The sequence below is a fragment of the Arvicanthis niloticus genome, chromosome 3 (assembly GCF_011762505.2).
Source record: "Arvicanthis niloticus isolate mArvNil1 chromosome 3, mArvNil1.pat.X, whole genome shotgun sequence".
Lineage (NCBI taxonomy): Eukaryota > Metazoa > Chordata > Mammalia > Rodentia > Muridae > Arvicanthis > Arvicanthis niloticus.
The window spans coordinates 42,325,437-42,338,655 of NC_047660.1; the positions used below are offsets into that span (position 1 = coordinate 42,325,437).

The 13,219-nt window shown below is 38.0% G+C and overlaps 1 protein-coding gene across 12 annotated transcripts in view; it reads left to right on the forward strand.

Moving 5' to 3' along the window:
* Positions 1-13,219, forward strand: part of Dnajc15 (DnaJ heat shock protein family (Hsp40) member C15) — a 71,793-nt gene that overhangs the window by 7,102 nt on the left and 51,472 nt on the right. The gene's annotated exons all lie outside the window — the stretch shown is intronic.

The following is a 13,219-nucleotide window of genomic DNA, read 5'->3' on the forward strand; positions in this document are numbered from 1 at the left end:
CTTGAGTTTGTAAAACATGACTTCTAGTCCTCAGTGTCTTTCTTAGAGATGTGGTTTGACTAGGTCTTCCTTTTGTGGCACAGGCTTACTACAGTCAAAATGTCAACAAAACAATTTGTTTTTAATTTTTAATAAAATTTTATTAAAAATTTAATAAAAATTTTTTAATAAAATGACCTTTCTGTACTAAAAATACTGCATATACTTTTTATACTTCTCAAAATAAATAGAAATGAAAAACTTCCCCAAAAGACAACAAATCAAATTTATAATTGAGTATTATGGAGCTGGGATGTTGTGGGGAGATGGCAAAAAAAAGGCTGTTTTGAATATAAGTGTATTAGTAAGCTGGTTTTGCTTGTTTGTTTTTGTTTCTGTTTGTTTTAAGGCAGTGTCTGACTATGTAGCCCTTGGCTGGCCTGAGACTCATATGTAGACTGTTCTCAACCTCAGAGATCTAGCACCCTTTGCCTTGAGAGTGATTGGATTAAAAGTTATTGGTCACCATGCCTGGCTGTATGAATAACTGTTGCATTGCTGTTGTCATGATTGGTTCATGACAAAACAACATAAGGATTATTATTAAGACCATGTTGGTTTAAGAGTTCTCAGGGCTCACCCGTGGGCACTTGGTCCTGGGTGCTTGGCAGATCAAGTTGATGGCAAGAGCATGTAGTAGAGAGAAGTTCACTTGTTGGACAAAGGGACACAGAGATCAAGACAGGAAGGGGGCAGTATACCATACTTCCAAGGACCCACTCCCTGTGACCTTTTCTTTCAGCTTGACCTCACTTCCATAGTTCCCTCAATCTAAGGGACCAACATTCAGAACATGAGCTTGTCAGGAACATTTCAGATTCAAACCACACCACAACAGTAGCAAAATAGCTTGGTACTTGGATCATAAATAATTTAGATCTATTAGTTCATGAAGACATTAGACAATAATAGTAATAATGATAATAATGTCAAACTATTAATACAATGACAAAGGAATTGGTTAGGCGAAAAAGGCCCCTTTCTTCAGATTATAAGGATGTAAGATAATAGGAAATTGAGAATAAAGCCCAAATCAGAATTGATGTTTACCAACATAATCTTTGTCCTCTCCCTGTGCTTTCTTTTGTCCAAAGCCCTTTGTCCTAACTTTGACCTCACTGTCCTTCATTTTTATTTCTACTTTTCTCAGAAGGAGTCTGACTTAGAGGCAAAACCCCATTGTCTAACCATTTGTGTATCCATTTAGGTAATTACTCTTATTTAGCTCATGCTGAGAATGAAAAGGTGAACAGAGCCTGCTTCTTGCTCTCCAGAACCTCATGTGTGTGAGGGAGACAGATTTTGCAGTGTGGTCTATGGTCAGAATGGAGAGTCCAAGGACAAGAGAATTAGAAAGCAGAGCGGTATGAACAGGGGAGGCTGGGGAGTGGCATAGGCTTTTTACTGTTTGGATGCTTATTGGATGCTGCTACTAATACCAGAAATACCAGAAATAGACAAAGTCCTTGGCTCAGTCACCTCACAGTAGTGGTGGGGGTAGAAAGGATCTTTCTTTTGATGGTCTCATAAGCAAGCTCAGGCCTATAACTTGTCTTCAGACTGTGTACAGATAGAAGCAAGTGACATCAAAAGTTTAAAAGACCATGAATCCAAAATAAAAAAAAAAATCTGAGGAATTATTATTTTACAGATGTCATACAAAGAAGGAGGTCAAAACATACAATGTAACCCAAAGACTGGCTCTTTAGCATCCCTAGTAAGCTGGACTGTAATGTCTCTCAGAAAAAAAGGAGGAGTGTGGTTCCTGGAGGGCTCTGTGCACAGTTTTAGGGATGTTTGGTCAGCCGGTCAGCATCCTTTAGATTTATGTCAAAGAGAGACATAAACCAGCTTTAGAGTGGGAGGGATTCTTCTCTGTCCTCCAGGTCCCTTTGCTGGCCTTGTCCTTTTATCCTGCTCAGTGTGAGTATGGTGTGGTTGAGACCATAGATTATCTATAGTCTTTAACTGATACTAAGTGTTAACCACACCTACAGAATTTCCCACAGCATCTTCAAGACTACCCCAGTATTTTAGTCTAGCCAAGTCCACACAGGAAATTCACCCTCAGTGTGTATTTGGGTTAAGAAAGAACCTGAAGCAAATTTGCAGCTTAGTTGGAAACTTGCCACAGCCTGTCTCTCCCTATGGCTACCATAACTGGTTTGTATGTATGTTTGTTCACTTACAGTTCAATGTGAGCAAAGAGCTTTTTATGTTACTAGGAGAAAGTGTAGGCAAGACTCGCAACATTATTTTGAATAAAGCCAAAGTAGTATTTAAAAGATTATTCCCAAGAAATCATTATGTAGTAGAGTTTTGAGTTTGGGAAAATTTCATTTATTATACTGATGAATGGACTACAACTCAACTGTGTCCTGTGTTTGACGTTTGATTTTGTTACAATGTCGTCATGCCTCCCTCACGCCCCATTTATCCATTAGTAGTGTTATAGAGTTTAATGCTTGCTTTTGGTTTAAAAGAAATTAAGTGGCTTACAGGCAGAGTAAGTCGAACTGTGCTAGCTGTGCTTCTGCTTTTTCATGGGATTATCTTGAGACATTAGTGGTCTCAATGTGGAACAGCATTGCTGAGGGCCGAATAGGTTAACATGGATCTGCCAGTAGAGATGAGAAATTCATGCAGCTTGAAAGTTTTAGGGAAGACAATTGTAAAATTTCTCTTCCCAGTGTCTGTATTTGTAAGGGCTGACGTTTTTTTGTGTGTGAACCCAGGCCCTCACACACTATGCCTGCTTTCTACCTCTGGGCTAGCTCAGCACACTGCTCTTCCATACTTAGAAGCACTCCTATGTCTGTCCCCCAAATCCTGCTGAGTCAGAAGCCTTTGTTATTCCCTCTTCATGTTTCCCCTTATACTTGATGTTGTTTAAATTCAGAGAGCTCTCTTTGTGGAAATTGAACCAAATAATAAGACAATATAAAACACTGAGTTCAGCAAAAGTGATTTGCTTGCGATTAACCCTTGAGAATTGAGACCCTGCCAGGAAACAAAGAAAGAACGATTTTGCTTAATCCTGCTCATTCTTCTTTTCCTTCCTTCTCAACCCAGTGCTAATGAATTCCAATACAATTTATCTTCTTTATCATAGCATCTATTTTAAAGGAAGCCCAGAGAGAGTTCCTCAGATTTCCTACTTCCACTCCAGCGCTTTTAGTCTGACCCCTCAGCAAAAGGCAATTTCATTTTTGTAGTTGTTCAAGACAGTAACTTTGACATTTAGATTTTTCACTCATATACCACATACAGTATCAGAAAACCCTTTTTTACATTCAAAATACAGAAATCCTGAAGCTTACCATTTTTATCACTAATCACCTATTTTTTTTTCTTAGATTATTTTAATGTACTTGTAATTTATTTCTATGCCTCTGTTTGACGGTATAGTTGTTTTTTGTTTGTTTGCTTTTTCAGCATGCTGACTAGAGCTCCTCAGAGTTCTGTGGTAGTGTTAGGTCTCTGCTGGAAATAGCAGGGCAGCTGAAGTTCTGAGGTTCCCTGAAAAGTCTACAATGGGGTGTCCACCATGGCCTTCACACAGTTTGGCCCAACACAAATTATAAACTTACTTAAAATGCAAGTTTTGTTTCATTTTTTTTGTTTGTAACTTGATTGCATGGTACTTGAATGTGAACTTTTGTAACACTTCATGTTGTGATGTCAACAGGTTGGAACGTGTGTGACACTTGACCTGTCTACATAATCCCTTATTTTTTTTCTCTCTGTTTTGTGCCTGCTGGCCTGTTTATTCCTCACACCAGCTCCTGCCTCCTTCAGCCTTGTTCCCTTAGTCTGTGGTGGTCTTTCTTAGATGTAATCATGGCTTCTTCACTTTCTACAGCTTTTATTTTTTAGAAGTCACTTGTTCAGTGAAGCAGATCTCTGGGGTTCACAAGTAGTATTTGGTGTGTTCTAGACCAGTAAGAGACCTATCTCAAAAAAAGAAAAAAAAAGTCATTGTCGTCTAAGGAACATTACCCAAGGTTGCAACTCTGTCTTCTACTTACATACACACACACACACACACACACACATTTCCACATCCACATGTGAATATGTACATACATACATACATACATACATACATACATACATACATACATTAAGGTCAAATTAATCTCCTCTGTATGAACTATTTGCCAGACTAAAGATTGACTCTCTTATATTTCCTGTTTTCTCCATGTGGAATTAGAAATGTGGCTTCCTCTCCATATGAGTCATTCCCAGGTATAGAGGATTAGAAAGAATTGTTAGTAATTTATAACTCACTGTGCTTCAGAAGAAAGACCAGGTGCTATATAGATAGTGAGGAGTACATCTGAGTTCAGTTCCTAGCCGATATGTTGAGTACCTCATAACTGCCTGCAACTCTAGCTCCAGGAGATTTACCTTTCTCTTCTGGATTCCCTGGGGACCTGCACTCACATGCACAAGCCTCTTTGCACATATACAGATAATTTTTAAAAAATAATAAAAGGACTGATGGACTTAAAAAAAACCAAGACGAAAATTTTTTATGTAGCATAAGCTGACTTCAAATTCCCTCTGTAGGCCAGGCTGGCCCTCCAACTCTAGCTGCTGCTTTGCCTCCCAGATGCTAGGATTACAGGCCCATGCCAACCATGCTCACCTCCCAATGGCAGGACCATTTTAGTGAATGAAAAAGACAGGCAGTTGTGTTTCCTAGGATGTAATATTCTATATCAACTCAGCTTTGATTTAATTCTGTTTATGTCTAACATTTTACTTAACATTTCCATATTTAACTTGGTTAAAAGTACTTATTCTAACTTTAGAGTAGAAAGCTAGTTGTGTAGGGTATATATACATTTTTCAGATTGACTTCAATTTCTATTTCCCCCTCATTAAATACTTCCTTCATCAAATTATCTTCAACAAAATCATCCACTTACTGTGGATGTGCTATCAGCTGTTTATGCTATACATAAACTGTTGAAATTAATTAATATACTTAAAGAGATAATTCAGATATTTTTCCTTTCCAATAGGGCATTTTAATTACAGTAAATAAAACGGGTTTTTGAGTAGTCATGTCATGTTTGCACAGTTTTGATCATTTACTTACTGAACGTATCTAATCTCGTGATCTAACTTGCATTTGTTTGTTAGTGTATTTAAAAGTCATAAGCCCTTTTTCACTTCTCCCTTTATAACAACTTTTGATACCTAAAAAGCTAAAAGAGACAAAAGCAGTCTCTATATACAACTTAAAGTAATAAATAGATTGATTTTAATAAGGATAGAGTATTGTAAATATTGTAACAAGAATAACAGTAAAGATCTTTGGAGACTCTCATGGAGAATATATTGGAGGCCTACTATGTGCAGGGTCCTTAATAGCACACATTTGACAGATACCCTACATATATGTATGCATGTAATAAAGTGGTGGGCACATTAGTGAAAGTTCTAGTTGTAATAAGTGGATGATTTTGTTGAAGATATTTTGATGAAGAAAGTTATTTGCTGAGGTGTGGGCAGGAGAAGCTAATAAAAAAGAGATAATAAATCACTGAGAGAAACAAGAGTTGGGAGTGTCCCTCGAGTGAGGAGGCAAGAACTGTGACCAGAAATCTGAGAGTTCAGGCGTGAAGAAACACTCATTCAACCGACTTACAGCACAGGAAGATCAAGGCAGAAAAGGAATTGGGCAGTTGTATGCTATTTCACCTTCATCCTATTGTCAACCAGAAGCCAAAGGGCGAGAGTACTGAGTGGTAGAGTTTTAGAGATAAGGGAAAATACACAACTAGACAAAGGCGGATAAAGGATGAGCCTGGGGAAGCAAGTAGGGAATAATTAGAGTACTCGATGCTTAATTAAATTAAATTGGTTTGTTACTTTTAAATACAATATAGTTACACAAATTATTAGAATAAAGTGATTGCCTGGGGGTTAATATTTTCTAATAAAATACTTTTAGTACTGAAATAAAATCTCTTTGTGATTGTAGAGGCAACTGCTAGATTTCTGAAGACATTGATAAAGAGACCAGAGTCTGACCTCACTAGATGGAACTGTTTATTGGCATACAGCACGGGGCAACCTCTCTCCCTAAGGAAACTGAGGGGTCTGCCAAGAGAAAAGCTGGTAGAATGAGGGGCTTGAGAATGGAAAACTGTTGCAGCTATGGGGGCCTATGTGTCTCTCCTTCAGTCTATCATTCTGAAATTGCTCAACCAACATTCATTTCTGTATTTCTTTCATTCAGCTGATTCTCTCAGCTGATAAGTCTGACCAAGGTCATCTGTAATCTCACGGGAATCCCTTTTTAGAATAGAAGCTTTCTGCCAGCAATTATTTGTCTCATATATTTTTTAATTCTTACATTAACAAAATGTTGCAATAATTATCATATAAAAAGTTTGAAACTAGAGTAACTCTGTTATGTAAAAGAGAAGCCAAGGAGCCCCAAATCCTTTTTGTCCACAGTATTGATTTCATGGTAAAAGAATTTATAAGTGGACATTACAGGCCAGAAAGAAAGCATTATTTAGAAAAGAACTTGAGATGTGCATGTAGAAGCAAAAATGTAAGACTCTGGCCAGCAGTAGCAGGTGGCCTTGCCAGGCAGGACCTCATTGGGCAGGTGGTGGAGCTTGTTACCTCATTGTGTCTATGAGTGGGCTTGATTATAATCAAACATTTAAATTATTTGTGCATATGTGGCTAGTTAGGACTTAGATCATTCTCTTGTTAGTAGTGAGGAAGTCACATGGACTATGCAGATGATCTTGGAGGCCTTTAAGAAACTCAGTGTAACAGTCAGATGTTCCCGGTGGAAGGTTACTGAGGGCTCATTCATCTTGAGGCTGGCAATGATTTAAAATGCTCCTCATTTGTGATTGAACAGAGCAGGCAGTTGATCTCATTAAGTGCAAAACAAGGAAGAGATGTCTTAATGGGGGAGGAGAGTTCTTTTGTTTCTGATCCCTGACTCCCAGCTTGCTAATTGTCTCACCTCATTTTTTTCTTTTACTTTTTTATTTATTTTTTATTGAATATTTTATTTATATTTTAGATGCCATCCCTTTTCCTCATTTTCCCTCCCTAGAAAACCCCTATCCCATCCCCCCTCCTCCTTTTTGCTTTTATACAGTTTTTTTTTAATGTTAATAAGTTTGGTAATGCTCAATAACAAGATGCCCATACAATCAGAAGTGTAACCCAATACCCAACCTAGATATATCAACTATCTATGATTGGCAGAGACACTCAAAGATCCACCTCCATGCCCCCCCCCCATCACCTAGCTCCTCCTCCTCTTCTTACCCCTTCTCTTCCTCTCCTTACTCCTCCCACCTTAGCTCCTCCTACATATCACCCTTCCTGTAAAATAAAACTTTTCTCTCAAAATACAATTAACTATACCAATTTGTGTCAGTAACGTACAAGATAAACCTAATACCCAGTCCATCATTTTGTTGATTAACCAGAACCTCTGTCATCTCTCCTAACTAAAAGACTTAGTTCTGAACCTGGCTTTTCTTCTTGACTTTAGAATAAATGTCAGCTGAAAACCAGCCTCTCAAATCTTTTCACTCAAAGTAAATAGCTGGGATTGGCTATGAGACTATAAGTCTTCAACCCCATCAGAAATCCAGAATGACTGAGTTAACTGAAATTATGGGAAGCACAAAGCATAGCTTCTAAAACTTAGCCAATTTATAGAGACTGCTGAACACCTGGACAGTCCCTATACTACAAAACATTGGAGCATCTTGATCTTCAGCCTTCTGGCCCAGGATCATCTGACAGACCTAGTGAAGCAGAATTATTAAGGGCTGATTACTCTGTCTTTGCAGATATAATCAGTCGACTTTTCTGCATGTGTGTCCTTTTCTGGACAGTAATTTATCTCTAGATGACAAGAGGCAATTCTTGCCTAGTGGCTGTCTCACCACACCTGGAGTTAACTCCAAAGATGCTCAATTTTTTTCTTAGAATCCAAGAAGCTGTCAGGAGCAGACAGGTCTCTAATCAAAATGAACATTAATACTGAAGTGTTTGTAACATCAATTCTGTGGACTTCTGACGTTTTGAAAACCAACTATCCATGTAAGGCAATCTGGACTGTTGTCTGTTAACTCCTCTCAGCTATTTCTAAATAAAATATAGAAAACACCCTTACAATAAACTCAGAGCCATGAATTTGCTATAGGCCCTTAACTCACAGGCTAAGCATCTCAAATTAGTTAAAAAAAGTTAAAGAAGGACTGGGTCTAAGCCTTGTATTCCTAAATGTGTTATATAGGCACAATGCCTATGAGAGTAACAATATTCATCTCACTTTTATATCAATAAGAAGCTTGTACCAATGAAAACCTTAAATTTGAAATCAAAGTAAATTTTGTACCATTTAAGAAATTATAATTTCATCTTAATAACAATTATATATATTTCTACCAATAGGTTATGGCTATACAATAAATCCTAGCTAATCCTCCCTGTTCCAACAAAACCACTACTTTTCCCTAGATAGACAGCCCAGTATTAACCACCTTAGTCCCCAATCCCAGGGAATAGGGGCACCGACTCTTCATTAACTTCTTCAATCTGATTACAGGCATTGAGATATTGGAAGAGGGGCAGGGGGAAGAGTAAATTGACAAGCCTCTGACACTGTGTCTTTACCGCATCCAGCTGGAATTCCAGGACATCAGAGGTTTGAGCTGGTCTGCTCAGCTTGCTTGATGAGTAGATTAACCAAGGCTATGCATTCTGCAATATACAATTTTCAAAACAAATTTTAGTATCAAGGTAATTTTTTGTTTGAATTCTGGAGTCTAGTCTTCTGGCGGCTTGCCTCTGTCTTGTCTAATCCGTATAATTCTGGGAGTTTCTATGAGGGTGTGCTCCCACCATCCTCCCATTCCTGCCTCCCTGCTCTCAAATTCCCCAACACTAGGGAATCCAAACTTTCAGGCACCAAGGCTGTCCACTTCTACTGATGCCTGGCAATGCCACCCTCAACTACCTATACAGGTGGAGCCATGAGTCCTTCCCTTTGTGTTCTCAGGCTGGAGATTTTAGAATGGCTACTCCAGCTTGTTTCTTAGGACCATTCCCTTAAAAAATTGTTCTCCAGCTTTTTAATCTAAGGTAGAGTCTGTCTTTGTCACTGAGGTGGGTTTCCTGTATGCAGCAAAATGCTGGGTCCTGTTTATGTGTCCAGTCAATTAGCCTATGTCTTTTAATTGGAGAATTGAGTCCATTGATGTTAAGAGATATTAAGGAACAGTGATTGTTACTTCTTGTTATTTTTGTTATTAGAGGTGGAATTATCTTTGTGTGGCTATCTTCTTTTGGATTTGTTGGAAGAGGATTACTTTCTTGCTCTTTCTAGGGTATAATTTCCCTCCTTGTGTTGGAGCTTTCCCGCTATTATCCTTTGGGTTTGTGGAAACATATTGTGTAAATTTGGTTTTGTCGTGGAATATCTTGGTTTCTCCATCTATGGTAATTGAGAGTTTTGCTGGGTATAGTAGCCTGGGCTTGCATTTGTGTTTTCTTTGGGACTGTATGATATCTGTCCAGCATCTTCTAGCTTTTATAGTATCTGATGAGAAGTCTGGTATAATTCTGATAGGTCTGCCTTTATATATTACTTGGCCTTTTTCCCTTACTGCATTTAATATTCTTTCTTTGTTTTGTGCCCTTGGTGTTTTGATTATTATGTGACGGGAGGTATTTCTTTTTTGGTCTAGTTTATTTGGTGCTCTATAGGCTTCCTATGTTTATGGGCATCTCGTTCTTTAGGTTAGAGAAGTTTCTTCTATAATTTTGAAGATATTTATTGGCCCTTTAAGTAGGAATGTTCACTCTCATCTATATCTATTATCCTTAGGTTTGGTCTTCTCATTGTGTCCTGGATTTCCTGGATGTTTTGTGTTAAGAACTTTATGCATTTTGAATTTTCTTTGACAGTTGTGTCAATATTTTCTATGGTATCTTCTGTACCTGAGAGTCTCTCTTCTATCTTTTGTATTCTGTTGGTGATGCTTGCGTCTATGACACCTTATTTCTTTCCTAGGTTTTCTATCTCCAGAGTAGTATCTCTTTGTGATTTCTTTATTGTTTCTACTTTCATTTTTATGTCCTGGATGGTTTTGTTCAATTCCTTCACCTGTTTGGTTGTGTTCTCTTATAATTCTTTAAGGGATTTTTGTGTTTCCTCTTTAAGGTCTTCTACCTGTTTACCTGTGTTCTCCTCAAATTCTTTGAGAGTGTTATTTATGTCCTTCTTAAAGTCCTCTACCATCATCATTAGAAGTGATTTTAAATCTGAATCTTGCTTTCCTAGTGATATGGGGAATTACGACTTTCTTGTGTGGAAGAACTAGGTTCTAATGATGTCAAGTACCCTGGGTTACTGATTCTTATGTTCTTATGCTTGCCTTTTGCCATCTGTATCTCCTTAGTGCTACCTGCCCTGTCCCTGACTGGAGCCTGTCTTTCCTATTATCTTGGTTGTATCAGAAGTTTGTGGGGTGGGTGTAACTACTGGGGTAAGCACTGGGGCCCAAATCTGCTCAGTGCTCAGGTGCAAACAGGAAGGCACCAGTGCTCCAGGCCAGGAGTGACTTCCTGGGTCCTAGTGGGTCCCAGTTATTCCCTGTTTGTAGTGGGTGTTGCTGTCTCCTTACCTAAGATACTGCCTGGGTTAGAGCTCCTGGGAGGCCTGCTTCCTCTGTGTTCTGTGAGATTGGGGGGAGAGCTGTTGCCCAGGATCTGCTCAGTCATCTTATCTCAATTTTAAAGCTTTATAAATGATTGTGTATTTAACCTAAGGAAGATCAATTAATTTTCTGGTGCCTTCCTTAGAAATCAGTTCTTTGAATCTTTGTGTAGTTAGACAATGTAAGGGCCAAAGGACTCTGCTAAGACTTCTGTCACACCGCTCACATTTGATATTGGAGAGTTATTTTACTGATTTTATTAAAGTGGTTGACATTTACTATTTAACATGTGCCAGCCCATTGTGCTAAGACCTTTATAGATATTCATACACTTTGTCCTAATAATAACTGTAGAGTGTGTGAAGACTTGCTAGCAGTTTGGAATGCATCAGTAAGTTCTACAAATAGTATATAGAGCTTTACATTCTGGCAAGAGTATTTTCTTACCATTTCATTGTTACTGGTATTCTCTGCTTATTCTTGAACACTGTATCATGTTTATGAGCCATTTAGATGTAAGCCCTATTCCACACAAGCACTTTGAACCCAAGACCTTTTCATGTAGGCACATTGTCTAAGAGTTTTGACTCTAAAATTTTTTAAAAAGATGAAAGCCCCTGGCCTAGTATCCTGCCTGCTCTTACTGGATTGATTCTCTTTTGTTGCTAAGTTGGAGGAATTCCATTTGTATATTGTATATATACTTCTTGTTGTAAAGACTTCTGCCAGTCTATAGAAGATTGATGCTATAGTATTATTAAGAACAGAAAGGGTTAGTGTAGGCATAAATGGGTGTTTCTAATGAGATGAAGATATAAAAACTATAAGGGTAATAGATTTTCCAAGGAAAAAAAGTAGTTTGATTAAAAGGAGGTCATTAAAGAAGATGTAGAAAGTTCATAACACCAGACACATAGCACCAAGGAAAGCTCTAAAAAATAGCAAAACCATATATGGTCTTTCAAATATGCTTAGCCCAGGGAATGGCACTTTCAGGAGGTGTGGCCTTGCTAGAGAAAGTGTGGCCTTGTTGGAGGAAATGTGTCACTGTGGGGGTGGGCTTTGAGGCTCTCCTCCTAGCTGCCCGTGAGACCAACTTCTATTTGCCTTTGGAACAAGATATAGAACTCAACTTCTCCAATGCCATGCCTGCCTAGATGCTGCCATGATAATAATGCACTGAATGTCTGAATCTGTAAGCCAGACCCAATTAAATGTTGTCCTTTATAAGAGTTGTCTTGGTCATGGTGTCTCTTCACAGCAGCGGAAACTCTAACTAAAGCACCATACCTCTCTAGAGCGTCTCCTATGTTTAATTCCCTTCTGTTTAGTAAAAATGAGGCTAGGTAACCTAAAAGGAACGTTGAAGTTTCTCTTGCCTCTGAATAGTTCAGTGCTTTTCCTCATCTGCAAAGGCGTGAGTAGTCTTTAACTAGTGTCATAGGCTGGTGGAGATTGAGGTGGGCTTGAACCAGGATGGCAAGACTAGGGGAATTTGCTTTCCTATGAAGATCTCTAGATAGCTGAATAAGTTACTGGGCATTAAATTTTGCACTATTGTGCAGCTGCCCCTTCTGATCTTATAATTATCATTTTAAAGTCAAATCATGATTAAGCTTTGATTGCTAAAGACTTAGGTGTATCTTTCCTCATAGAACTTGCAGGCTCACTTTTGTGTAAGTTTTGTGCAGGTAACCGTAGCTTTTGGTTTAAAAAACAACAACAACAGAAATCTAAGGGAGGTTTGGAATGAATTAATGACTAAAGAGAAATTCTTCACTCTAGAAGACAAGGAGATCCAAGGATACTGAGTTCAATTATTGTCTCTGCCACACCCTCTTTTTTATGGTTGACATATTTTCCTAAGATGTTTAAGGAAAAAAACTTAGAATGATATGGACATATAACCAATTTTAAGTAGATCTTTTTCATCAGAATTAGCTCATTAACTTTATGACATTCTGAATTAAAAACTCTTGCTATAAAATAATTTTACCTGTCCTAGAAGAATAGAAAATTAATTTAAAAATAGTTTGTTATTTTTACTAATTTTTGAATTTTTATTTCTTTTCTAAAGATGTATCTAAGGTTTTATTAAAATTCTAAATACAGCAAATACAATTGAGCATTCAAAGCATAAAGTATTACAGAGGAAAATATGTGTTTTTATCTTTATGGAAATAAACATTAAACCCATTATTGAGAATAGTCTATGGAAAAGATTTTAAGAGCACATAATATGAAACCCTTAGGTAGAATGAGCTCAGAAATTAAGTGAAAATCTGGAAATATTTTAGGATGCTAAAAATTAGCTGATAACTGGGAGGTGGTGGCACTCAGGAAGCAGAACCAGGCAAATCTCTGTGAGTTCAAGGTCAGCCTGGCCTAAAAAGTGAGTTTCAGTTCCAAGAGAGTCAGGGCAACACAGAGAAACCCTGTTTTGAAGACCCATGTTGGGG